This window comes from Homarus americanus, unplaced genomic scaffold (assembly GCF_018991925.1).
Source record: "Homarus americanus isolate GMGI-L3 unplaced genomic scaffold, GMGI_Hamer_2.0 scaffold20465, whole genome shotgun sequence".
Taxonomy (NCBI): Eukaryota; Metazoa; Arthropoda; class Malacostraca; order Decapoda; family Nephropidae; genus Homarus; species Homarus americanus.
Window position 1 is genome coordinate 10,900,170 of NW_024756914.1, and position 27,698 is coordinate 10,927,867.

Below are 27,698 nucleotides of genomic sequence, written 5' to 3' on the forward strand. Positions count from 1 at the left end.
ACTACAAGTCATCAATGCTTCGTGGACAGCACAAAAACTTTCACCGGAATGGAAGGCAGATATCTAGCCATTCCAAAACTGAAACCGAACAAGCCAAACGCCCTTCCTCATGCATAGCGAAACGGGAGAAATGTCTCAACCGACTCAAAGTGGAAAGTAGGCCACCACCATTTGCTTCGAGAACACCAACAGGCAGCAACATCGCCAGATACTCAGCACAGTGGACTGGAAAAGCCAACTCTGGTGGTCGGCCTCGACCTGGAAGGCCTTCAGACTAGCAATCCGCCATTACAACGACGCTCGCTGGAAAAGGCATTAAAGAGACTGCTGAGTGGATCCAGAACCTCACAGAGAAGCAAAATTGCGCTTTCAGAGGGCAGCACAAAGCTACAAGAGTCGCAAACAGGAACTACAGGGAGGCATCTCAGTCCAATGCTGTTCGTATACGGTGGAAATCAACATCAAACTTCGCTTTCAGACAAACAGCCAACTCTGCTATGCGACGACTTACAGCTTATAGTAAAGTTAAAACGAACTAGCCAACGCAACACCTTGGCATATAGAAGAGGTGCAAAACCAGACTCAAAGATAAATCAGCCAAGTCCGAAAGCGATGACATCTGCAAACACGCGAACCAGATGTCTACAAAATACTGTGGCGTTGGATACACCCTGATGTATCTTGGAATCTGATTTGAACAGAAACTCACTTTCATGCAACTCAATTATCATTTGGACGAAGAGCAGACACAATATAATGAGGTCAGCTCACCAACACAGCAAGACCATTTCATGTGTGTTCAAAGCCTACTACGGCCGCCATCAGATCAACAATGAATTACAGTGCTCAACTCATTGGACTGAGAAGACCAGATAGCTAAGCTAGAAGTTATCTAAACAATGCTCTCAGGACATGCTCAGAACTTATGTGGACTGATTTAATTTGCGAAATGGAAACTGAACTACCACCCTGGCAGTGAGTCAAGCAGGTGACAGCCAGTCTCCTCGCCAAAATCTATAAATCAGATAAGCCCCCAGTTATGACAGTGGTGCCTCCTCACCTCGACTACAGAGGCGAGAGTACCTAGTCCACAGGCAAGCAAGGTCATCCGACACCTACAAGCGGCACGTCAAGAATGTAAGACACAGGACGTAGTTCCTCTATGGGCCACCGCAATCACAGCCAGTACAAACTCGGCGACAGTAAAAGTAACCTCAGAAGGAGGGCCTCAAAAATAACTCTGAAGCCTGTACCGAGACACCGGCTGATGCAGCATCATGGCACACAGACGCTCCAGTGGATCCAAACATCCATACATCGGGCGGCCTTCTACACTATAGGTCAGACCCGCCGATGGAACTCCAATGACTGCTCACCTACAAGCGGGCTGGTAACTGATATCGAGGCCCTACAACACGCAGCAAACACCTTTATGGAAGTCATCGCAATTCAGGACTTGAAATCGTGCGGCGCTACGCTAGTCAACAAGACGCGTACATCATAACTCAGTCCTCACTTTGGCTGAGAATTCAAGACAAAAGCCGCCCAGTCGTACACTGGATTCCCCAGTCATGTAAGGTCGGAAACGGCAATGGCAGACAAACGTAAAGCACGCTCCAAATGGCGTACCGTTAAGTTCCAGCAAGCGTGCAACAGATCAAAAGTCACCTCGAAGACGCTGGCTCCACATCGAAACGCACGCTTTGGGTTTAATCAATGATAATTTTCAGCGGCTACAAAGGAACCATAACAGCGACAGAAAAACACCAAGACAAACCGGGGCGTATTCATCTCAAACCCATTTCAGATTTCTGAGTTCTTGCAACAGATGATCGAAGTGACGTCATGAGACACCTACTGTGGGAGCCAGCAATAACCATGAACCGCCTATGACTGCGAAGTGCACAAAGTCTTGAGGGCTCCACAGCTTTGAAGCACACTACAACGGCACTCTGGCAAGGCCAAACAAACCACATTCACCACCTGCCGAGGTCATCACATTTTCACCTTAAAATACGGACTGATTTGTAAGTTAGTTCAATAGTTTTATCAAGTTTGGGGCCGGCAGGTAGTTCCTTCTTGGCGGTAAATATTCTGTGGCTATTGCTATTTCTCCAAGTGTGGTAATTATTTTGATTCCCAGGAATTCGTCCTGGAAATCGTCGATGATTTGATGTTTGAGTATGTGTTTTACAGCAATGGCCACGCCATCATTTAGTTCTTCTGTTTTATTTCTCTGGTAGGTTGTATATCCAAATATTTTTATTTCTTGGAATTTGAATTGTCGTGACTATTTATTAAAATTATGTCCGGATCAATGCTGAGGTATGTGTTTGCAAGGTTGTTTTTATTTGTTTCCCAGTTGCGGACGTTGTGTTGTATGATGGTAAGTCTTCTGGGTGTGTCGTTATTCATTGTGTTTTGGTTTTTTGTTTCTTGTTTGTTGCGCGGACGGCGATCTCTTGTCCGGGACCAGTCCGTTACGGATTCTTTGGAATTTCCATTGTCCTTCTTTTTTGAAGTTGTGTCTCCTTATTTTAATTCTTTGGTTTATCAGGTAAGCTTCCACTAGTGCTTCAGAGTATTTGTCGTTAGAGTAGGTCCATTTTAGTTCTTGTTTCGTTATGGCTTGTATAATGTCTGGCATAGTTTTGCATTCACTCGGGATAAATATTTTGTCACACCAGTGAAGCTGTAGTTCACAGTCGTCTGCACATTCTAAAGTCAGTAGCGGTTCCTCGCCCTGGGTATCCATGGTTGCTGTTGAGACTTTTTTCCTTACGGCTCCTGTCTCTCTTTGGATGTTATTTTGAAGGTCCTGCCTCTCTACTGTACTTTGGGTGGATGTTTCAATCATTTGTGACTTTGCTTTGTCAGCTTCGTTTGTTTTGTGTACTGTTGCGGCTGGTGTTTGCTCTGCTGCTCCTTTTTCTTCTGCGTTGACTGTCTCCTGTGGTGCATCTGGGTTGGTTAAGCTGGACGCTTGCAGCACAGATCCAGAAGCTGGGTTGACTGGGAAACTCATTGTTAGGAGATTGTTTCTTCCATCCATTTTGTTCATTCCTATTTCGAACGTGCAAGAGTTCCCTATGTTCATTATGTGAGAGTATAATAGGCATATGGGCACTTTGTAGTCTCGTATTTCGCTCAGTACAATTTTGGTGGTATTCTGTGGTTGTGTTGTTTCTTCAACTACTTTCTTTGCAATAGCAGCATATGTTGTATTCTCCTTCTGTTCTTGTTGTTGTTTTTCCTTTGCTACTTTTTCATTTATTATTTTCTTTTTGTATGGACAGGCCATTGCAAGGGTTCTGTGGGTCTTATATCCTGGTTCCTTCAGATTTTTACAGTTTATACATGCTTTGGCTTGATTCTTGCAGTCCCGGAAGGTATGACCTTCTTCTGCACATTCAGAGTATATTTTAAGTTCCTTTTGAGGACAGTCTTCAGGCGGAAGTTGTTTGGACACTCTTCCTAGCCCCCTTGGTCCCTGTTCACCTAGCAGTAAAGCAGGTACCTGTTGTAAATCGAAAGGTTGCGAATTCGTATTCAGGGAAAGTTGTTGGAGCTTCTAAACTTGAACTAACACAATCCGGAGGAGTGGTGACCCGAGGATCACACACCCAACACAGACATAAAGAGTTCTCAGGTTCTCAACTGGCTCAGCCATGTTAATATTGTTATTATTATCCACTCTGTATCTGTGTTTTTCTGGCTAAATAAACTGTTTCAATTCAATTCAATTCAATTCAATGTGCTTACTACCTGGGCGATTATTCTATAAACATTTGCATGTATACAAACACATGTTTTCAATGCTCCACTAATAAACAAACTGACGAAATCCCAAGGCATCTTAATGCTATTCAAAATGTACTAATTTATAAATGTAAAAGCTAATTTAGCATTATGGGGTAGTTTAGGCATGATGCAGTCATGATAATGCCGAGCTGACGACTGTGTAGATAAATCGATTTCAAAGGCGGTTATGTATTGCGTGTATATTGTTCCCAGTTGACCATTACTAGTTAATTCATGTTTTTATGTTTAGATGAAACTGTAAGTAGCTTATATTTCTCGTAATTATAATTTAAACTGATGTAAGATTTTACATGTTAACGTTCGTACCATGCATATTAGATGTCATGACCATACAATTGATCGAAGTACTTCTTAATAGTTAATTACCAACTGCAGGTTTACTCATCACAATATCATTACAAGTAGTTGTTGTTCGCTTAATAAATGGAAAAGTTGAAAGGAGTTGTTTACATGGAACTTTAAACTGGCAGTGGTGAGTTGCGGGACCTGCTGGCTGCTGAGGTGTTTGGTTTGTGTTGAGGTGTTAGTTTGTGTTGCGTGAACAGCTTAACGTCTGAGTGGTTGGTAGTGTAGCCCCGAGATGGCAGTGTTAGCGTTGTAAGAATGTGATGGTGTCTGCTCATAAGATCCTCTCGAATATTTGGTGTGAAACTCATGATCAGTGATGAATAATGTGGAAAATGTGTGTCCCAGGAATATGTTAATGTGTTAGCATCATGTCTCCAACCTAAAAATGAGGAAAAAACCCTGACTCCATTAAAGAACAAGGTGAGTTCCAAGTTCACCCCTTGTAATATCTCAGGTGACTTCAATTGGCCTCAGGCAATTTTACTCCCAGAAAGGAAAGATCATTAATTTTGACAGCTTAAGGTCTACTTTTTCCCGGCAAATAGAAATATGAATCCTCTCAAATCCCGGAAAAGCCGCCATGGGTCAGGGAAAACAGGTCAAACTGAGGTAGTAGTGTTTGTTAATGAGGGGAGTGAGAGCAGCAGGTGAGATGCTGCAGCCTCCCACGGGCGGCTGCCACACTCCACCCGCGCTCACTTTAAATGTCTCCCTCACTCCAGCCTCTTCATGCCTTCATTTTCACATTAAAGCCACAATTTATTTATGAATTGTGAAGAATAGTTTGATGGGTTTACTTGTACTGTAATCGTTGCGAACTCTAATATTTTTAGGCTTTCTGATGTAGCAGGTAAGCTGCTGTGTTAAGAGGCCAGCGTAGACAGCCTTTATTTTATCCTGTACATCAGTTTTTCTGTTCAGCTTTCATCTACTCGGACTAACTGTTCATACCTACCGTGAACAATGTGTAGTCCTCAGTGTGATGTAGATGCGTAGCCCTTTAATAGCTTTGGACTTGTTGGTCAGTCTCCAGGGAAGTCCATCGACCATTTGTATTAGATGTCAATGTATAGGAGAGGACATTTAAATTTGGGATTTGTTGGAGCTTAATGATAATTAAAGACAAAAACAACACAATTTCTTCCATGACACTTTTCTCACGTTTTACCCAGAACTGAGATATTGTCAGTTGAAAATCGAGATAAATTAGAAAAATTCTCATTAGTGGCAAGAACTAGAGTTGTTCTTTTATTGATAATAGTTCATTAGGTATTAAAGTACTGTATTGCATTTGTTGTCACCAACTGAATCTTGGGAATTTTATCTTTGCAATTAAGAGTTTAGATAATTCTAAGATACTTTACTTCAATCGCATTTCTGGCACTAATTACGAATAAGTGAGATATTTAATATTTTATTATGTTTGTTCATACATGGCGGTACATACCCAGATCAAATGACTGTGGGGCACTCCTGTTAGGTTAAGTTTGGATGGTTAGGTTAAGTTAGAATCAAAACTGTTTTTCTAATGATGTTTTTTGGTGTGTTTTGAACACTTTTTAACTTTCATTTTTATAGTAAATCTCTAAGATTCTGAGATGGGAGGGGAAGGGGTGGGGCTTATCTCAGTAACTATTGATTTGCGTCATAAATGAAGGTCAAATTCGTTCATAACACATCAAAAAACATTAGCTAAACATAGTTTCAACTTTGATTTCGTATAGTGGCAACAAGTGAAAATTTACCGAATTCTGTATACAGCTACACACAGGATCTGCAAAGCAAATATTTCCAGCAGATGCCCTCTGTTGAGCTGCTCCTGGTACTGTACTGCTTGTTCTTGGAGTGCAGGGATTGTCCATCATACCTCACCCTCCCTGGCCTCAGTCAGGGAAGTTACCTGTAGTGGGTCCGACCAATTACCCAAATGTAGCCAAATATAGCCGGAATGAAGTCAAATAATGGTCCTAGATGAATAAATCGGACTGCCAATCACTTCTCGACTAGTATTTGGTGTCAGAAAGTCACAAAAAATTGGAAAACTTAATTTAATCTGAGTTAATAGATCGCGTGCATGTACCGACGGAGCGAGGAATTACCCAAATGTACCCAAATGTAGTTGCAATGACGTCAAATAATGGTCCTAGATGAATAAATCGGACTGCCAGTCACTTCTCGACTAGTATTTGGTGTCACGAAGTCACAAAAAATTGGTAAACTTAATTTAATCTGAGTTAATAGATCAAGTGCATGTACCTAACCTAACCTAATCTAATCTAATGTAATCTAACCTAACCTAACCTAACACAACACAACTCATATTAAATTAAGTTTACCAATTTTTTTTGACTTTATGACACCAAATAATAATCGAGAAGTGATTCACAGCCCGAATTACGCTTGTACGACCATCATTTGACTTCATTGCGGCTACATTTGGCTACATTTGGGTAATTCCTCGCTCCGTTGGTACATGCACGCGATCTATTAACTCAGATAAAAGTAAGTTTTCCAATATTTTGTGACTTTGTGACACCAAATACTAGTCGAGAAGTGATTGGCAGTCCAATTTATTCATCTAGGACCATTATTTGACTTCATTCCGGCTATATTTGGCTACATTTGGGTAATTAGTCGGACCGACTTGTAGTTCGAAGGTTACCCTCTAGGGGTGGCGGGTCTAACTAGCGTTCACCCATTTAGTTCACACACTTGCCCAGCTATATCGCCTATGACAGTTAATGATAGTACAATACTCACATCTATTTGATTCTACCCAAAATGACTGATTTACTAACAAAACTGTTATTTTCCTTTTTTGACACTAGAGATAGTTGTCAAGGCCTACCACCATTCTAGATGTTATCATTAACCCTTAAATTGCACAAAACAAGTACTGTACTGTATGTGGCTACCTCAGCTGTGTGCCCCCAAAAAAAAATCTTTAAATTTTAGAATTTACATTAGTATTAACCAAAAACATCTGTAATAACTTCTGCACTCCCTCTTTTCTTCCTCTCTTCCGACCTGATAACTCTATAGCCAACTCTCCCCCTGACAAAGCCAACCTCTTTGGCACCTTATTCTCCTCTAACTCCATCTTAGACGATTCCCACTCTATCCCTCCCACCCCTGCTCCTCCTACTGAACCTATGCACTTTCCTATAATCTCCACTTGCAGGGTTGCCGGTGTGTTATTCAGGTTGGATGTGAGTTAGGCGCATGGACGGACGGAATACCCCCTCGTGTTCTGAGGGAGTGTGCTGAAGCTCTGGCCCCTGTGCTTGCTCGCCTCTTTCGCCTTTGCCTCAAAACCCAAACTTTTCCTTCTTCTTTGAATCATGCCTTGGTTCAGCCCATCCCAAAGAGGGGTGACCATTCTAATCCCTCTACTACAACTACAGTACTTTGCTGCCATTCGGAATCAAGTATGATGATCATCCAGCTATGATAAAATAATATGAATTGTTAAGGATGTCACCTTCGTTGGTGAGCTCTGAGGTGACTAGAGAGGCCAATACGGGACCGGCAGGGTCATCCACGGATGTTGCACGTGTGGAGGGCTACATCTAGTGCGGGAGGGGCGGTGGCAGAGTCTTTCCGTCATTGGCGCTTGTCTGCCTTGTTATGCACTCGGGCTAACTCGAAAGTATTGACACTTTCTTGTGTGGTGCTCCTCCAAGCGTTACGGTGTGAAGTAATCATCTCCCAGGTGAGGGGGTCGATGTGGCATTTTTCAGGTTTGTCTTAAGACTATCCTTATACCTTTTCAGTTGCCCACCAGCGTTACGTTTACTATTCGTTAGGTGACTGTAAAGTAGCTGCTTTGGCAGTCTACTGTCATCCATGTGGGTAACATGGCCAGTCCAGCGTAGTTGTTCGTGGATAATGGTAGCCTCAATGCTCCTACAGTTGGTATCAGCAAGAATACTGGCATTTATTTTCTTGTCTTCCCAGAGAACTTGGAGGATAGAACTTAGACTACATTGCTGAAAGTTTTCAAGTGCCTTGAGGTGCCTCCTGTATGTGACACATGTCTCACTGCCATATAGCAGGGTGGGGAGGACCATTGCTCGTTGTACATGCAACTTTGTAGATAATTCTAGCTCCCAACAGCTGTAGACACGGGTACGGAGTCTGCCAAAGGCTTGAGATGCACATCTGATCCGATGTTGAATCTCTTCATCGATGTCTGCAGTGGTGGACAGGTGGGAGCCGAGATACCAAAAGTGGGTAACATTGGAGAGGGAAGTACCGTTAAGCTGGATGGATGGTGGGGGTGTGGCTGAACCAGGGGCAGGTTGAAAGAGAATCTGAGTCTTACATACATTCACCTCAAGGCCGAGGTGTGCATATGCATCTGCGTAGATCTTCAGGATCTTCTGTAGGTCGTGTTCAGTGTGTGTGACAAGGGTGAGGTCGTCTGCATGCTGAAGTTCAGTAATGGAAGCTGCTGACACCTTTGTTCCTGCCTGTAATCGTCTTATGTTGAAAAGACCCTTCCTCTGTTACTGGATGTCCACCCCGCCGGCTAAATTGGCACTGGCATGAGTAAGGAAGGCAGCCAAGAAAATGGAAAAGAGAGTTGGTGCCAGTACACATACTTGTTTAACCCCCATTTGGATGGGGAAGAACTCAGACTGGGTGCCACTGTGCAGGACACTGCCATTCATGCCATTGTTGAGTTGCCTCACAACAGCTTTGAATTTTGGTGGGCAGCCAAAATGGCTGAGGGTCCACCAGAGGGCCTCCCAGTTGATCGAGTTGAAGGCCTTGGTTAGGTCGATGAAAGCCATATACAGGTCACGACATTGTTCTCTATCACTTTTCCTGTATCTGGCGGGCAGCAAAGATCATGTCAGAGGTGCCACCTGATGGTCTAATGCCACTTTGAGATTCTGGGAGGAAGTTTTTCGCCTCGGGAAGAAGTCTGTTTAGGAGGACTCTGGCGATAATCTTGCCAGCTATGGACAGCAGTGAGATCCCATGGTAGTTGCCACTGCTCTGACCGGTCTCCCTTGTTCTTATAAATATTGACGATATTGGCGTCTTTAAGAGCTTGGGAGGATTTCCTCCTTTTCCCATATATTCTCCAGGAGGGAGTGGAGACGGCCGGTAAGCAGAGGTCCTCCTGCTTTATACATCTCAGCTGGGATTCCATCAGGCCCTGAGGCTTTGTTATTTTTCATTTGTTTGATGGCAGTAGCTACCTCATCCAGGGATGGAGGATAGCTGAGGTGGGTCAGCTCTGGATGCTGAGGGACCTCCTGGGTGGGTAGTCAGGACATACACAATCTGAAGTGTGTCATATCCCCTGAAGATGGTGCACCTAATGCTGTACTGTACCACAAAAGTCACCAATTTAAAGAAAACACAAGTTTATACGGTGAGAAAACACAGCTTCATCCAGTGAAATAATAAATATGAAAAAGATAAGTGCACATTACTGTACTAATCTTATCTTACAAGAAGACCTTCAGAACTTGAAGGATGGGAGGGAGGGAGGGTGAGATTAATACTGTGTGGTCTGGAGACCATAATTCTTCAGGGTCATCAACCCAAGTAAGTCTAGACTCTTTATCAGAAGCAGTGGATGACTGAAGAACTAGGCATAACCTGAGGTGGATGGACTAGGCATAACCTGAGGTGATGACTGAAGAACTAGGCATAACCTGAGGTGAGATGACTGAAGAACTAGGCATAACCTGAGGTGGATGACTGAAGAACTAGGCATAACCTGAGGTGGATGACTGAAGAACTAGGCATAACCTGAGGTGGATGACAAGAACTAGGCATAACCTGAGGTGGATGACTGAGGAGAACTAGGCATAACCTGAGGTGGTTGACTGAGGAGAATTAGGCATAACCTGAGGTGGTTGACTGAGGAGAACTAGGCATAACCTGAGGTGGATGACTGAAGAACTAGGCATAACCTGAGGTGGATGACTGAAGAACTAGGCATAACCTAGGCATAACCTGAGGTGGATGACTGAAGAACTAGGCATAACCTGAGGTGGTTGACTGAAGAACTAGGCATAACCTGAGGTGGTTGACTGAAGAACTAGGCATAACCTGAGGTGGATGACTGAAGAACTAGGCATAACCTGAGGTGGATGACTGAAGAACTAGGCATAACCTGAGGTGGATGACTGAAGAACTTGGCATAACCTGAGGTGGATGACTGAAGAACTAGGCATAACCTGAGGTATGACTGAAGAACTAGGACCTGAAGTGGTTGACTGAAGAACTAGGCATAACCTGAGGTGGATGACTGAAGAACTAGGCATAACCTGAGGTGGATGACTGAAGAACTAGGCATAACCTGAGGTGGATGACTGAAGAACTAGGCATAACCTGAGGTGGATGACTGAAGAACTAGGCATAACCTGAGGTGGATGACTGAGGAGAACTAGGCATAACTTGGGGTGGATGACTGAAGAGAACTAGGCATAACCTGAGGTGGATGACCGAAGAGAACTAGGCATAACTATCACTGAGTTGGGCTGGCTGTGGTGGGTGGCGGGTGAAGAACTCGGTTATGTTTTGTTGACTGGGCGACCCAGTGCGCACCCTGCCCGCGCCGCTTCCCGCTTAAATGATGGAATGTACTGCTTAACTAATAATTGCCGCATCTGGCCAGGTGCCGCGTAAATGACCAACCCCGTAAAGGAAATCCGCATAAATCGAGACTACAGTATACTGTGTGTGTGTGTATATACATATATATATATATATATATATATATATATATATATATATATATATATATATATATATATATATATATATATATATATATATATATATATATATAAAATTCCTAATATGCATGAAAAAGACAATACTGTACAGTATACCATACAGTATAAGATGAGTACTGTACTGTACCATACTGTACTGTATGAACTTTACTGTACTGTACCATACTGTACTGTGTGTGTTCTGTAGCAGCACCGTCTACTAGTTTGACTGTGTGTGTTTTGTAGTAGTTCCACTGGCACTATGTGAGTGTAGAGGTAGGCCTATAATTTAGCAGCTGCTTCTAGTGCTAAGAAAATACTAAGTCTATAGTATACTTAAATGTCAAATAAAAAAAAGCTATCCCATCCTGCCTCTGGGCTGTTACAGCTTGTGATCCTCACCCCTCCCAACATAAATCTTGGACAATGCCTTGGCTTAGTAAGTCAGTTGGATGAAGTACTTGATACTGACCTCAGGATATGTCCAAATGCCTCAGCCGAACAGGTTCACTTCACTCACTGGCTGTGGGGGCCGCTCTGGGTGAAAATCCAGGGCCGCTTTTCAGTCCCGGTCCGTCCCTGCTTACAGGTGTTTATTTACATAAAAAGTCTTATGGACACTTTGTCAGAATAAACTTGTAAGGAAATATTCATGTAGTATTGCTGCACCTTTCTTCACTGTCAGTACAGTAATATAGGCCACACACCTCATCACTTCCACTCTCATCATTTTTATTTTATTTATTTATTTATTTATTTTGGTGTATGAAGCTCTGTAAGCCATTCTCCAGCTCATATACAGTGAGACATAACATTCTTAAATTTTACGCCATTATGATGGTATATATGTGGGTTTATTATGCTTGGTACCTCCACTGTGATGGCTACAGTACACTATGTGTCTTCCATGATCCAAAATTGAGAGGGGAAAGGAGTCACCTGCTCAGGGCGGATAACAGTGCATCACCCAGAGTGACATCAACCCACCCAGAGTTTAAGTCGTGACGCTAAAAAAAAATCTCTTAACGTTGATGGGAGGGATGCGTGCATCATCTCTTGACGTGGATAACAGTTTAAGAGTCGGCTAATAGCTAAATTAAGATTTATAAGTTCTTTTGTGAGGTTGTTTGTTTTTTCCAGTCGTAGTTGGTGTGCTGAGCACTTCAGTGAGGGCAAACTTTTTCATAGTGAGAGTTGTGAACTCTTGGAACAACCTGCCAGAAAGTGTTGTCACGGCACCGAGTGTGAGCTCTTTCAAGACCAGACTTGACCAACACTGGAGCGGGTTCAGATACATCCAGGAGCCGGTGCATGCCCTGTACTTGCCAACAGTGTGTTGTAATAAACAGGAAAGTCCAAACATGCCTACACCCATAAACCCACGTAAGTCAGTTAGAACTGGCCGGGTGTTTATAGCACTTGTAAGAGTAGAATGGACTCAATTAGTTACCACCCCAGATGTAGGTCTGTATCAGGTGTCAGGAGGATAACTCATGAGGACAGCTCCTCCCATACCATGAACTAACCAATCAGAAAAAGAGAACACAAGATTTTTGGGAAAACGAGCTCTGATTGGACACTCAGAATGTGTGCTTAGCAACAGAGTTGGAAACACAAATAGTTTTAGCTGAATAAATTTGACTTGGAAGATATTTCTTTTTATTTCCCCTTCCTAAATAATACATTAACCTAAAAGAGTCCTCCAGTAACAGTTGGGTGGATACCAGAGCATATAGAGTCAATTGACCGACCTTTAATTAACTCCAGTGCTGAATAGAGCAAGTAAACTAACAACTTATGTTATAGCGTAACAGAGACGTGACCGACCGCCTCAGTGGCTAACGAACCGATCAGTGGTGAAGAGGATAAAGACAAAAGTAAAAGATAGCATCAACATTCTTCAGTGGTCTACAACAGTGGTGGTACGCGGACCAATATGCGAGCCATCGGCTGCCGGTCCGCAGAGATGTGTTGGCTAACGACTCAATGAAGCCGTCAAACCCCAAGAGGCATTTAAATACAAAACATAAAGAAATGAGTTCAAAGTCGAAAGAATTCTTTGAAAGAAAGCTGTTCATTTAAAAGGCCATCAGAAACAGATCTTTGAAGCGTCACACATAAATACTTGTGCTTTGCTGGCTTCTTATAAAGTAGCACTTCGAGTTGCTGAGGCTAAAAAGCCATACACAAACGGTGAGACGCTAGTGATGGGCTGTATTAAAGATGTCTGCATGGAAATGCTGGGCGAGCCGGCGGCAAGGAAAGTGGCTCAGGTGCCACTTTCACATGACACTATAGCTCGACGAATTCACGATCTGGCTCACGATATGGAAGATCAGCTCATAGGGGTTAAATTAGCAAAGTACTTTTCTTTACAGCTTGATGAATGTACAGACGTTGATAATGTGGCAATTCTGTTGGTGTATGTGGGCTTTGAACATGAGGGTGAGTTGAAGGAAGAGTTTTTTCTCTGCTTCACTACCAACAAAAACAACTAGTTCTGAAGTGTTCAAGACTGTGAGCGACTACATCGTTAACAAATGTAATTTTGAATTGAATTGAATTGAAACAGTTTATTTAGCCAGAAAAACACAGATACAGAGTGGATAATAATAACAATATTAACATGGCTGAGCCAGTTGAGAACCTGAGCTGCACCTGATATATACTATACATTTATCTCAAGGAAGTATTATGTAACATTTAGTATCATCTGGAATGGTACAATAGCATGGTGGTAATAAGAACATGTTACCACGGTTGTCACTTCAATACTTATTTATTTTATTATTTATTATATTTATTTTTTATTTATTTATTTATTATTTTTTTTTATTTATACATATACACATACCTATACATATATACACACACACACACACACATATATATATATATATATATATATATATATATATATATATATATATATATATATATATATATATATATATATATATATATATATATATATATATATGTATACATATACATATATATATACACACACATACATACACATACACATATACATATAAATTACAGTGGAATTTAAAAACATAAGTTTAATGGGGGAGCAGTACAACCTGGGTTGTACAGTAATAAGGTTGAACAAGAGGACAGAGCTGTCAGGATTATGTCTAGTTGGCAATTATGTTATTGCAATGGTAATTACTTATTTATTTACATGATAATTTCCGATAAAACGGTTTTGATGGTACAATAAAAGCAGGTACTGTAAATATAGTAAGTGTTACAAGAAATATTAATACTTCGACAATAGATATTTTTTTAGAGATGATTTAAAGGAAGGGAGCGTAGTCTTTGCTCGGATGGGTGGGGGTAAGTTGTTCCATACCTTCACACCGTGATATTTTATGGAGGTCTGGGACTGGGTTGGATTTCAAGTCTTGTGAAGAAAAATGTTCTGATGGCGCTGCCACATTGATGGGACGGCATTCGGGAGTGGTTACCCAGATCAAGGTGCTTGCCCCAGAATGCAAGTCGACGCATTGCTTCCTTCACCAAGAGTGTCTTGCAACAAAGAAAATGTCAACAGATCTAAACAGTGTGCTCAGCGAGGTTGTAAAAGTTGTGAACCACGTTAAGGCAAATGCTTTAAATTCGAGACTATTCAGTGCATTATGTGATGATATGGGAGCTGATAATAAACAGCTCCTATTGCATGCCGATGTACGTTGGTTATCAAGAGTGTTTGAGCTACGAAATGATCTTGCCGAGTTTCTTCGGGACAAACAACGAAATTGGTCACAATTGTTCCGAGATGTGGATTGGCTAGCCAAGCTGGCTTATTTGGCTGATATCTTTGCCATCTTTAATGATCTCAACACCTCCATGCAGGTAAGGATGGCTTCGTGTTTTTCAATGGCAGACAAGATCGACGGACAAGAGCCAGAAGCACGGAAGAGTCGAGTGTCAAGAGATCGTTATAACACGTTTCACCATTTAGCGGCAGTCATCGCTGATGCAGGCGAAGATCTTAATGTTACATCTCTACGAATTGTCATCGGAGAACACTTGACGAATTTGGCAGAACGTTTTCGGCATTACTCTCCAGCAGAAGAAGATCCACGGAAAGGGAATGGACGGATCCGAAATCCGTTTATGCCATTGAGAGACGACTTAAGTGTCACTATGGAGGATAAATTGTCAGAGCCGGCTGCTGACGAAGGATTGAAGATGAGTTTCTAAACACAACATCACTCGGTTCCTTTTGGATAAAAGTGAGAGCAGAATATCCCGAGCTTACTGAAATTGCTCTGAAAACTCTTCTCCCATTTCCTTCAACATACCTCTGTGACACTGGCTTCTCAACCATGAGTGTCATTAAGACTAAGTACAGGAATAGTATGGATATTCATTCTCCATTGCTCGTAGCACTGTCCTCAACTGAACCATGACTGTATAAGCTGACAAAGAAGAAGCAGCTCACCTTTCACATAAGTAAAGGTTAAGGTTTTAACATGACCATTATTGTGTCAATAAAATAATCATCAATTTACTATTTTAGTATTTTCAAAATTGTTATGTCTTCAATTTAATGTTGCCTATTCCTTTCAATCTTTGTTTTAACGTCTTTATGCATTGGGGTTTAAAATAACTAAAATATAAAAAAAAATTTAACCTACTTTATTCATAATACTTTTCATTTTATTACTTATATATACATATGTTTATAATATCTTTGTTAGAAGGCTTTGCTAATTTGATTTTGTAATATTTTTTTTATTTATATTGTAATATTGTATTACTTGTTTACAAAAAAAAAAAAAGTGTCAACTTTTATTATATTCATTATATTTTTCCCGTATAAGTTAACATTACTAAGAATGTTCAAATAATATTTTCTCGGATCGTAAACAAATGTTAATATGGCACAAATGTGGTACCGGTCCCTGGCACATTGGGGAAAAAAACCTGCCAGTCCTCCACATGAGATAGTTTGAGAAGCACTGGTCTACAAGACAGTACCAGTCAACTACAGACATATATGTAAAAATTTTAGGTGGTTTGTCGTATCAGATTTATTTATATTTTTTTTTACGGGGAATAGGCCACCTGGGTGTAGTATCTTGCGTTATTTAATGGGAGAATGACAAGTCACATGGTTGGTCTGGCTGGGGCGTTTATTCTCTGTTGTTGGTTACAACGAGCTTAACACATTTTGTGTTTACACAAGCCTGAACACTTTCTGACTTTGGTAAGAAGTAACATAATATATAATGTATATATAATCAATAAAGGCAGCATATAAACATACATATATATAACACTGGGCACAGGTTGTCGACGCAGATCAAGCTTGGGGGGCAAAAAAATAACAGAAAAAAAAAATTAAAAATAGAAAAGAAAAAGGTTATACAGTATTAATCTACACCACGAAGATGCCGGAAAAACCAGTGTTTTAAAGTGAGACAGATTGTATGAGTATGGAAACACAGAAGAAGGCAGAGCATTCCACAGTGTGAGGAAAGAAGGAGGTACTATAACGGGTTATTCCCGTGTGACCGACATCCACAGAGAAACGGTGGGCAAGACGTGTGTTACGAGCCCACGGCCTTGCCGGCGGTACACAGGATGCCAAATCCACCGAACATTGCCCGTTAAAGTACCTGTAAAAGAGAGAGAGTGAAGCAACATTGCGGCAAAGAGAAAGGGAAGAAAGATTATCAACTAAAGGAGGAGAGTTAATAAGACGAAATGCCTTTGATTCCACCCTATCTAACAGTTGAAGAGCCACCCCGGATATGAGAGCAGTACTCCAAGTTAGGACGAGTGAATCCCACTATAGCTAGTGGTTATTTTTTCCATAGGGGTCATGGAGATGCTTCTCCTTCAACAATTGTGGACAAAATTAGTATTTTGTTTAGTTAAGTTAAAAATGGGGAAGATTAATTCACTGTAGTTTACATATTATATTGCTCCTTATATGGTAAATAAAGGCCATGTATTTATATGCTGTACAATAATCCTTCTCCCCTGACAAATAAAGCTTGGCTGTGAAGAAAGTAGTTCTTACGGCTGCTGACACAGTGAGCAATCCTAATGGATTTAAGGAGATCCACTTAGAATATTTTCTATTCCATTGTTCCAGATGTTACATATGGTCTCTTAGTTGATTCAAATAGGTTTGACCAGTCAGTCAGTGCAATTTCAGTATGGATGACTTATGAAGGAAGATCCTTTATTCTCGACTAACTCTGAGGTGCTGTGTGTCACACTGTTTACCTCCAGGCCTTCAGTACCCAGGAGACACTGGTTGGATTATAAGTTATTGTGTTCCTTCATCAGGTGTCTCACAGCCAAGTTCTTTCTGAGTATTTCAAAGATTTCAGACCTTGTGTTCACTTAAGTGCATTTATGCTTTTCTCCCAACCTCTTACCACTCTTTTGCAACACTTTAGGCGTGGTGAAATGTTTATAAGGCACGGAAGTTATGTAAAAATGATGCAGTAATACGCAGATTGTGTACTGTACACCCGGGCATAAGCGGAGAGAAACTATTGGTGATGCAGGGGAGACGAGGGTGAGGGATAACGTGGCAGCCAATAACAACCTTTGTTTTACACGGCTGGCCAATAGGAATGTGCGTAAGTGTTTGAGGGAGGAGAATGATGTCTAGTGCACATCCTGGCAGTGTCGTGTAAATAACTCTGTGTGGCCGGCACACGGGTTCCGGAAATTGTTTCGCTAAAATGGGATATTGGAGACAGATTTTTTTTCCCAGACTCCATCTCCAATCCAGTTACGAGAATGCTATTATTGATAGGGATTACTGTAGAGTTTAAGGTTAGTCATCATAGTTATGTTAAACTAGAAGTTGCAGTTCGTATATGTAGTTGAGATACTCCGGGTTCTTGTAACTGCAGAATCTGGCATATTTGTACACGTACTTTTCCCATAAGGATACAGTATGTACTAAAATTATTGTGGAACGATTCTGGGGTGCATGTAAAATCCTGCCAGATGAGTTACAGTATTTACAAACAGCTAGAGAGAAACAGCAAGAGGCTCTTTTACTGTACTGTTTTTTTCATAACGTAAATGTCACACGAAGCCCGTATAAATTATTTATGTATTAATTGACAAATATAAAAATATCATAACTACTGTATGAAATGAAACAGGAGGACATGATCACGTACAGTCACTGTCAAAAAGTAATCATCCACTCCTGCACCTGGCCGGGTCCTTTGGGGTGGAGGAATGGTCGACTTGGGGGAGGTGTACGAGGGTGGTACTGTATGTGATGCAAAGTGGATTAAAGAAAACAGAGAAATTCATGAAAGAATGAGCGATGGATGGATGTACAGGTAAGTTTTTTTTCACTATACTATACAGTACAGTACTGTACACTATTATTTTTAGGTGTAGTTATGAGAGGAATAAAATTTTGAGCAACATTACAGTTGGAAATATTGAAGAAGAAAACATTGACATGACAATATTGCTGCTATTTTGTTGTTAATATGGAGCAATTTGAAGCAACACGACCACTCTGTTTACACGAGCCAGTGAGTCAGGGGCCCTTGAAGGTTGTTGTCTTGAAAATGGTTCTTTGAATTACAGCTGCCGCTTATATTATAATTGATAAACAACCCGGGGAGAAGAGACGGGTGTGTGTGTTAGACCATACCTGGTGATCTTCTGATGCAGCTCAGTGTGGAGAGTTATAAATATATTAATTCAAATTTTTTACAAGAAAATCTAAGGATGATTTTGAGGTGATTTGTGATATCATTGGTCTCAAAATACAGGAAATGGTTACAAATAAGAGAGCATTAATTCCTGTGAAAACTAAACTAGCCATCACATGAAGATTTCTTTACACTGGAGAGTCTTATAAAAGTATCAAGCTCTAGTATTGGTTTCATGATACGTATTAGTTAAAGGAATAAAAGAGTACATGAAGGTGTTGGCCATGATGTGAGGAAGAAATGTCCACACACACACACACACACACACACACACACACACACACACACACACACACACACACACAGTCTCCAGTGCAGACTAATGACAACTGACACCCGACCTGCTCGAACCACATGTCAACGCGCGTTTCCTTTCTGAATTATGGTTGACAATACAGTAAGTCCTCAATTAAAGTCGTGGTTCCGTTCCTGAAAACAGCGACGTTAATGGAAGCAATTTTCCCCATAAAAAAAAACAGATAAAATACAGGAGTTACATCCCCAGCCTCCCTTTGACCCGTGAAGTACATTACATATACAGAAAATCAATGGGATTTTTATAGAAAATAGTTTATATTATACATCCAAAAAGATAAATAAACTAAATCATTTTGTATTGTACTCACTGATGGGTGGAGGTGGAGCGAGTGTGTGGAGGGTAGTGGAGAGGAGGAGGGTGGTGGGGAGTCACTGAGACCAGGAGGGTGGCTCCTCCTCCTGCTCTGACTGGGTGAAAGAGGGTGATGTGCCGTACAAAGTAGTCCGTGACTACGCTGTACCGAATCGGTCGGGACGTTATCTGAATCTTGGGTATCTAAAGAGTAGCGACGTTATAACAAAACCACGTTGTCGGGGGCAACTTTAAACGAGGATTTACCGTTGTGACCAAAAAGTATAGATACTTCCTCGATGTGGTTCATCTATGGCCGGCAATATTGAGTTTTGAGGTTTACGAGCTTGAAAGAGTAGGTAATAGACGAGGAGCCTTATTTAATGATTACTGTATTACAATATGTCATTTATTTCCTTATTTATCATTTTTGAGGTTGTTGTTCAGGTTTTATTCAACAGCAATTAAATGTTTATAATAACATTTATATGAAGAGAACTATTGAATACTGGGGTGGAAATCACATCTACAGTGACCCCTTGGTTAACGAACTCAATCCGTTCCAGCAGGTTGTTCGTTAACCGAAAAGTTCGTTAACCGAAACCATTGTTTCAATGGGTTTTTGGGTAATTGGTTCCAGCTCACCGAAAATTTCCTAAATTCAACAAAAATGGTAGAAAAGTTCACTTACTTTGAGGTGTGTATGTAGAAAGCTCCTGGATGATGATGATGGGAATTAGAATGGGGGTGGAGGAGAAGGAAGAAGAGAAGGCATTGGGGTGGAAGAGAAGTCACCCCATGGCACCATTTCACCCATAAAATTTTAGTTCTCTTGGTGTAATTCAAGATTATTTTCTTTAAATCAACACTGCACTGCATTATATATTGTCAATATGTAAAATATATTTCAAAATGACCAATAATTTGCTTGGAAACACAGAAAAAAAGCGTTTAGTTGAAGAGAGTCTCAAGCAAGATGTTACCTCCAGTGAAAACAGAGAGACTAACGCCTGTTTGCTGTGTTAAGAGGCTGGATGCCGCGCATTAAACTAGTCACTTTACCTTCAATTATGTTCAATAATTGTTAAAATGACTAAAAAATTGAATATTAAACTTTTAAAATTATTGAATAGTATAAACTTCTTGATATTTACTAAAATAGTAAGGAATTTAAGCCCTAGAACTGATTAATGTATTGGCGGACTGATACTAAAGCTGGTTGCCCGGTCAGTGCGAGCAAAAACATGTTGAGGTCGGTTCGTAAGAAATTCGTTAACCGAATTTTTGTTCGTTAACCGAATTGAAGATCCATATGGAAGGCAGTTCGTTAACCGAAATTTCGTTAACCGAGGCGTTCGTTAAACGAGGGGTCACTGTATTTGTAATATTTACCAACACAGAGTCTTCATAGCCCGTCCACTGTCCTCCTCATCTGTCAGTCGTTGTCTCCCTGCCCTAAAATTATATCAGCTACTGTAAATGAATTAAGAGTTCAGATATGTTTTGTTTACCATATTTCTCGCCTCATAAGATGCATTTTTTCCTGATAAATGTCCCCAAGTCTCCCTGTGTCTCAACTCCAGAAGAGGAGTTTATCAGCCTCACCAGCTCCAGACATGTACACTACTGTAATAGGCCTACAGTCACCATCCTCATGTAATAAATATATCCCAGGATTAAGAATACTCTACCAGATTTATTACTATAGTTTATTGATGGTAACCAGTAGGAAGCTTCCCGGGTTTACCATTAATCCAAGTTTACCGTAGACATCCTGAGCCGTGTGTTGTGTTTATGGTGCCTCGCCCACGCATATGTGATGTATATAAAAATATAATTATACCAATTTTTTTAAATTTACGTAATGTTGATAAATAATACAAACACACGTTTGACATTAGGTCCGTACAGTGATAGTATTAACTGTGGTAGTGACGATGCAAAGACAATACCTCTGACACGTCAGGTGATCTGGTACACGGGATGTAAACATTCCCTGTGCTGGACAGTTGTTAGTGAACATGCCCGGTACTGATTTGTGAATGTTTTCCAAGGGGCATATTTTCTGGAAATTCCAAGAAAATTTTTCCGGTGCCCAGAAAATTCTAGGATTAGGGATTTTTCCGGCTTTGAGAGAGTCGTCTCTAATTGGCAGAAGTGCTCTGCACCAATTGTTCTGGTGAATGGAGATATATCCTTTTGTATTAAATTGGTAAATTTTATTAATAATACCAACAGATGTTTGATAATAATAGGTCCATAAAATGATGGTGAGCTGTGGTAGTGAGACATATTATACTTGACTTTGTCAGTACAGTACAGTACAGTAGGCTGTTAAATCCACAAAAATTCTTTCTCTAAATGCACTCGGTACCTCGCTAATTATAGGAAGCTTGTAGAGTCTTATGAGTCGGGAAATATGGTACATTCCATACCTGTACTATAAACTGTAAAGAGCATGGGTGTGGGAAGGAAGCTGTGTACTGTATTGAGCCAGTGACTGGCCAGCCACACTCTTCCCCCCTGTGTGATGTCATAGCATACAGGCAGCAGCCACACACCTCTCTTGAGTCAGCTTGGTGACTGCCAGGGTAAACAATGTTGCTTGTATACTGTACCAGTAAATGTGAGGAATAAATAAAAATACTACTACATAAAATAAAATAAAATATAATGTACAGTATTGGCATGTGGTAATTATTTCATGGGATATGAGACAACAGCTGAGAGATCCCCACGCTTATCCTTGCCCCCCCCCCTGCTGCCGACCATGTAACAACTGTTTTTGACCTTATGATAATTATTAAAATGAAAACAATTATCACTCTGTATTAACGATTGTGTGTGCACATAAAAGAGTAAAAGAAAACGAAGAAAATTTCAAATACAGTGAACCCTCACTTTACGCGGTCAATTGAACCCACGGCGGCCCGCGTAAAGTGAGAAACGCGTAAAGTGAACAACATAACATATGGTATTAATTGAAATAGAGACCGGGCCGACCCCCAAACTCCACTTTTTCAGACACAATACCTACGTTGTAGTAAAAATAACTTCTTAATTTTATGATGGTATGCAATTAATAATTAAGAGAAATATCAATAATATTAGGTTTTTTAACACTTACATTAGTAGAAAAGATGGCTGGGCACACGGGGATGGGGGGTTGGTTCCGAGGCAGAGGGCAGATTATTGGCCCTCACCTGTATCACTTGTATCACTATCCACCACAGAGGCTTGCAGGGCCTCTTTGTCAAACCCCTCAAAGTCCATATAAGTCCATATCCTCACTATCATTATCACTGACTTGGGCCGGCTGTGGTGGGTGGCGGGTGAAGAACTCGGTAATGTTTTGATGACTGGGCGACCTTGTGCGCACCCTGCTCGCGCCACTCTCCGCGTAAAAGGGTACACACACCGCGGAAAGTGAGCATTCCGGTTTTGGCAGGGTACCGCGTAAACGTGGAAACGCGTAAAGTGGGACCGCGTAAAGCGAGGGTTGACTGTATCTACAATACTCGAAGTTACAAGTTGAGCAATAACATACAACATGCCTTGACAATTCTCAGACCTTGTTTATTCACGGATGACACCCTGGAGGTACCCAAGACTGTCTAAGGGGAGTTTTAAAGTTGCTGGCATTTGTTCTGGAGAAAGTAACTTTGTTTACCTGTACAGTGGTCCCTCGGTTAACGAACACAATTCATTCCAGAAGGTTGTTCATTAACCGAAAATTTTGTTAACCGTAACCATTGTTTCAATGGGATTTTGGGTAATTGGTTCCAGCTCACCGAAAATTACATACAAATTATAAATAAATGCAGTAAAGTACACTTACTTTGAGGTGTGTATGTAGAAGGCTCCTGGTTGATAATGGGAATTAGAAGTGGGGGTGGAGGAGAAGGGAGAAGAGAAGGAAGTGGGGGTGGAAGAGAAATCACCCCGTGCTTCATGCCGTCATTTCACCCATAAAATTTTAGTTCTCTTGGTGTAATTCAAGATTATTTTCTTTAAATCAACACTGCACTGCATTATATATTGTCAATATGTAAAATAAATTTCAGAATGACCAATAATTGTTTTGTAAAAACGTAAAAATAGTTTATGTTCAAGAGAGCCACAAGCAAGATGTTACCTCTACTGAACAGAGATACAAACTGAAGCCTGTTTAGTGAGTCGAGTGGCTGTTTGGCGCTCTAAAAACTAGTTTCTTGTACTTCAATTATGTTAAATAATTGTTAAAATGACTAAAAATTTTAATACAAAACTTGGAAAATTATTGAATAGTACAACCTTCTTGATATTGATATTTACTCAAATAGGAATGAATTTAAGCCCTAGAACCGATTACTGTCTTGGCGGACTAATATTCTAGCTGGTGAGCAAGTGAAAACATGTTGAGAGGAATTCGCAAGGAATTTGTTAACCGAATTGAATATTCTTATGGAAGGTAATTCATTAACCGAAATTTCGTTAACCGAGGGACCACTTCTCCCAGGAAGTTTTTTAAATGTGACCAATATCATGGACATTTTTACTATAAAAACACCTGAGTACAATAGAGTACAATACTGCATTAAAGAAAACGTTTTGGAATTTTGTGATATAAAGGGGGTCCGGATCCCCTAGGAGCCCCACCCCCCTGGAGCTGCCCCAGTCATATAGCTACCTTGGTGCAGCAGAACTGGAAGATCAGAACAATAATTATTGAACCCTAACAACTAAGATGATACAGTCACCCAAATAAATGATGTCATTATTTGCAGAAAGTTTCAGTTGTACAGTGTCTGGTAACTCCCAAACTTACTTTATTTGACTTTTATTTTTTTAGGTACAGTAGAAGGCAATTTTGTGAAATACAATACAGAATTATACTTTAAAACCAGAAATTAATAATAAATAATAAAACAGTTTTTCATAAGAATATTGTAAGAACAGATCATAAGTATAGTACTGTATATGTTAAAATATTTGTATAATTTCAAACAAAATAATAACACACCAGATTATTGCTCGGGAACATTCAGGAATAATTTATGGGCAGATCAGAATGAATAACTATACTGTACATTAATTGTGATAAGTTGAAATGAGTAGCTGAGTAGCTATTGAATAAAAGTTATGAATTAAAATATTCATACTCACCATGTTTATACTGTACTATACTGTACTGTACTATACTGTAGTGTACTGTACTGTACTGTACTATACTATACTGTACTGTATTATACTGTACTGTACTATGCTGTACTGTACTGTACTATACTGTATTATACTGTATTATACTGTACTGTACTATACTGTACTATACTGTACTATACTATACTGTACTATGCTGTACTGTACTGTATGTACTGTACTGTACTATACTGTACTATACTGTACTGTACTGTACTGTACTATACTATACTGTACTGTACTATACTGTACTGTACTATACTGTACTGTACTATGCTGTACTGTACTGTACTGTACTATACTGTATTATACTGTATTATACTGTACTGTACTATACTGTACTATACTGTACTATACTATACTGTACTATGCTGTACTGTACTGTATGTACTGTACTGTACTATACTGTGCTGCTGTGCTATGCCTGTGCTGTACTGTGCCCCTTACAGTGCTGTACTATGCTATGTGATACTCTGTACTGTGCTGTGCTATGCTATACTATGCTGTGCTGCTGTGCTGTGCTGTACTATACTGTGCTGTACTATACATACTATGCTGTGCTGTGCTGTGCTATGCTAATACTGTACTATGCTGTGTTGTGCTATGCTGTACTGTGCTATACTATACTGTATTATACTGTGCTGTGCTATGCTGTGCTATGCTGGCCTTTATGCTGTGCTGTGCTGTGCTATGCTGCTGTGCTGTGCTATGCTGTGCTGTCACTGTGCTGTGCTGTGCTATGCTGTGCTGTGCTGTGATGCTATTATGCTGTGCTGTGCTATGTGTGCTGTGCTATGCTGTGTGTGCTAGGCTGTGCTGTGCTATGCTATGCTGTGATATGCTGTGCTGTGCTATGCTGTGCTGTGCTATGCTTGTGCTGTGCTGTGCTATGCTATGCCCCTATGCTGTGCTGTGCTGTGCTATGCATGCTGTGCTACATGCTGTTGCTGTGCTGTGCTATGCTGTGATATGCTGTGTTATGCTGTGCTGTGCTATTCTGTGCTATGCTACTGTGCTATGCTATGCTGTGCTATGCCTTTAACTTGTGCTGTGCTGTGTGTGCTGCTGTACTATGCTGTACTATACTATGCTGTGTTATATATGCTGTGCTTTTATTGCTGTATGTGCATGCTATGCTAATGCTATGCTATGCTGTGCTGTGCTATGCTGCTGCTGTGCTGTGCTATGCTGTGTTATGCCTTGTTATACTGTGCTGTGCCTATGCTGTGCTATGCTGTGCTTCTATGCTATGTGTACTATGCTAGTAACATGCTGTGCTGTGTGTGCCTGTGCTGTGCTATGCTGTTGCTATGCTATGCTGTGCTATGCTGTGTGTGCTGGCTATGCTGTGCTATGCTGTGCTATGCTATGCTGTGCTATGCTATGCTGTGCTGTTGCTATGCTGTGTTGCTGTGCTGTGCCTGTCTGCTGTACTATGCTGTGCTATGCTATGCTGTGCTGTGCTGTGCTATGCTGTGCTATGCTATGCTGTGCTGTGCCTGTGTGTGCTGTGCTGTGCTGTGCTGTGATATGCTGTGTGCTGTGCTGTGCTATGCTGTGCTATACTATGCTGTGTTATGCTATGCTGTGCTGTACTGTGTGCTGTACTGTGCATACTGTGCTATGCTGTACTATGCTATGCTGTGCTATCTCCCCATGCTGTGCTGTACTATGCTGTGCTATGCTATGCTGTGCTATGCTATGCTGTGCACAATACTATGCTGTACTATATGCTGTACTATACTATGCTGTGCTATGCTATGCTGCTGTGCTATGCTGTACTATGCTGTGTACTATGCATGCTATGCTATGTATGTACTGTATGTGCTGCATACTGTGCTATGCTGTACTATACTATACTGTACTATACTATGTGCTGTGCTATACTATGCTATACTGTACTATGCTGTGCTATACTATGCTGTGCTGTGCACATGCTATACTATGCTGTATATATATGTACTATACTATGCTGTGCTATGCTGTACTATACTATACTATACTATACTATACTATATCATATCTCTTTGCAATTCGACTCTTGGAAGCTGTGTGCTGCCTTCAAAGATTCTTGGGGAGCTGTGTGCTGCCTTCCAAGATTCTTAGGAACTGTGTGCTGCCTTCAAGTTCCTTGGGGCTGTGTGCTGCCTTCAAGATTCTTGGGAACTGTGTGCTGCCTTCAGATTCTTGGAAGCTGTGTGCTGCCCTTCCAAGATTCTTAGGAGCTGTGCTGCCTTCAAAGATTCTTAGGAACTGTGTGCCTTCCAAAGATTCTTTGGGAGCTGTGTGCTGCCTTCAAAGATTCTTGGGAGCTGTGTGCTGCCTTCAAAGATTCTTGGGAGCTGTGTGCTGCCTTCAAAGATTCTTGGGAACTGTGTGCTGCCTTCAAAGATTCTTGGGAGCTGTGTGCTGCCTTCAAAGATTCTTGGGAGCTGTGTGCTGCCTTCAAAGATTCTTGGGAACTGTGTGCTGCCTTCAAAGATTCTTGGAAGCTGTGTGCTGCCTTCAAAGATTCTTGGGAGCTGTGTGCTGCCTTCAAAGATTCTTGGGAACTGTCAGTGCTGCAACTAAAAAGATTCTTGCGGGAGCTGTGTGCCGCATTCAAAAGATTCTTGGAAGCTGTGTGCTACTGTAAAAGATTCTTGGGAGCTGTGTGCTGCCTTCAAAGATTCTTGGGAGCTGTGTGCTGCCTTCAAAGATTCTTGGGAGCTGTGTGCTGCCTTCAAAGATTCTTGGGAACTGTGTGCTGCCTTCAAAGATTCTTGGGAGCTGTGTGCTGCCTTCAAAGATTCTTGGGAGCTGTGTGCTGCCTTCAAAGATTCTTGGGAACTGTGTGCTGCCTTCAAAGATTCTTGGAAGCTGTGTGCTGCCTTCAAAGATTCTTGGGAGCTGTGTGCTGCCTTCAAAAGATTCTTGGGAGCTGTGTGTGTGCTGCCTTCCAAAGATTCTTGGGAACTGTGTGCTGCCTTCAAAAGATTCTTGGAAGCTGTATTGCTGCGCTTAAGATTCTTGGAAGCTGTGTGCTGCCTTCAAGATTCTTGGGAAGCTGTGTTTTGCCTTCAAAGATTCTTGGGAACTTGTGTGCTGCCTTCAAAGATTCTTGGGAGCTGTGTGCCTTCAAAGATTCTTGGGAACTGTCAGTGCTGCAACTAAAAAGATTCTTGCGGGAGCTGTGTGCCGCATTCAAAAGATTCTTGGAAGCTGTGTGCTACTGTAAAAAGATTCTTGGGAGCTGTGTGCTGCCTTCAAAGATTCTTGGGAGCTGTGTGCTGCCTTCAAAGA

General features: G+C 41.1%; 1 protein-coding gene and 1 pseudogene across 1 annotated transcript in view; both read left to right on the plus strand.

The window, feature by feature from the left end:
• The first annotated feature begins 1,267 nt into the window (after positions 1-1,267).
• Positions 1,268-27,569, plus strand: LOC121857303 (annotated as a pseudogene).
• LOC121857304 overlaps positions 4,403-27,698 on the plus strand; it is a 48,764-nt gene continuing 25,468 nt past the window's right edge. The window contains exon 1 of the mRNA XM_042353292.1: positions 4,403-4,590. The gene's annotated coding sequence lies outside the window, so the exon portion shown is untranslated. The remainder of the gene's footprint in view (positions 4,591-27,698) is intronic.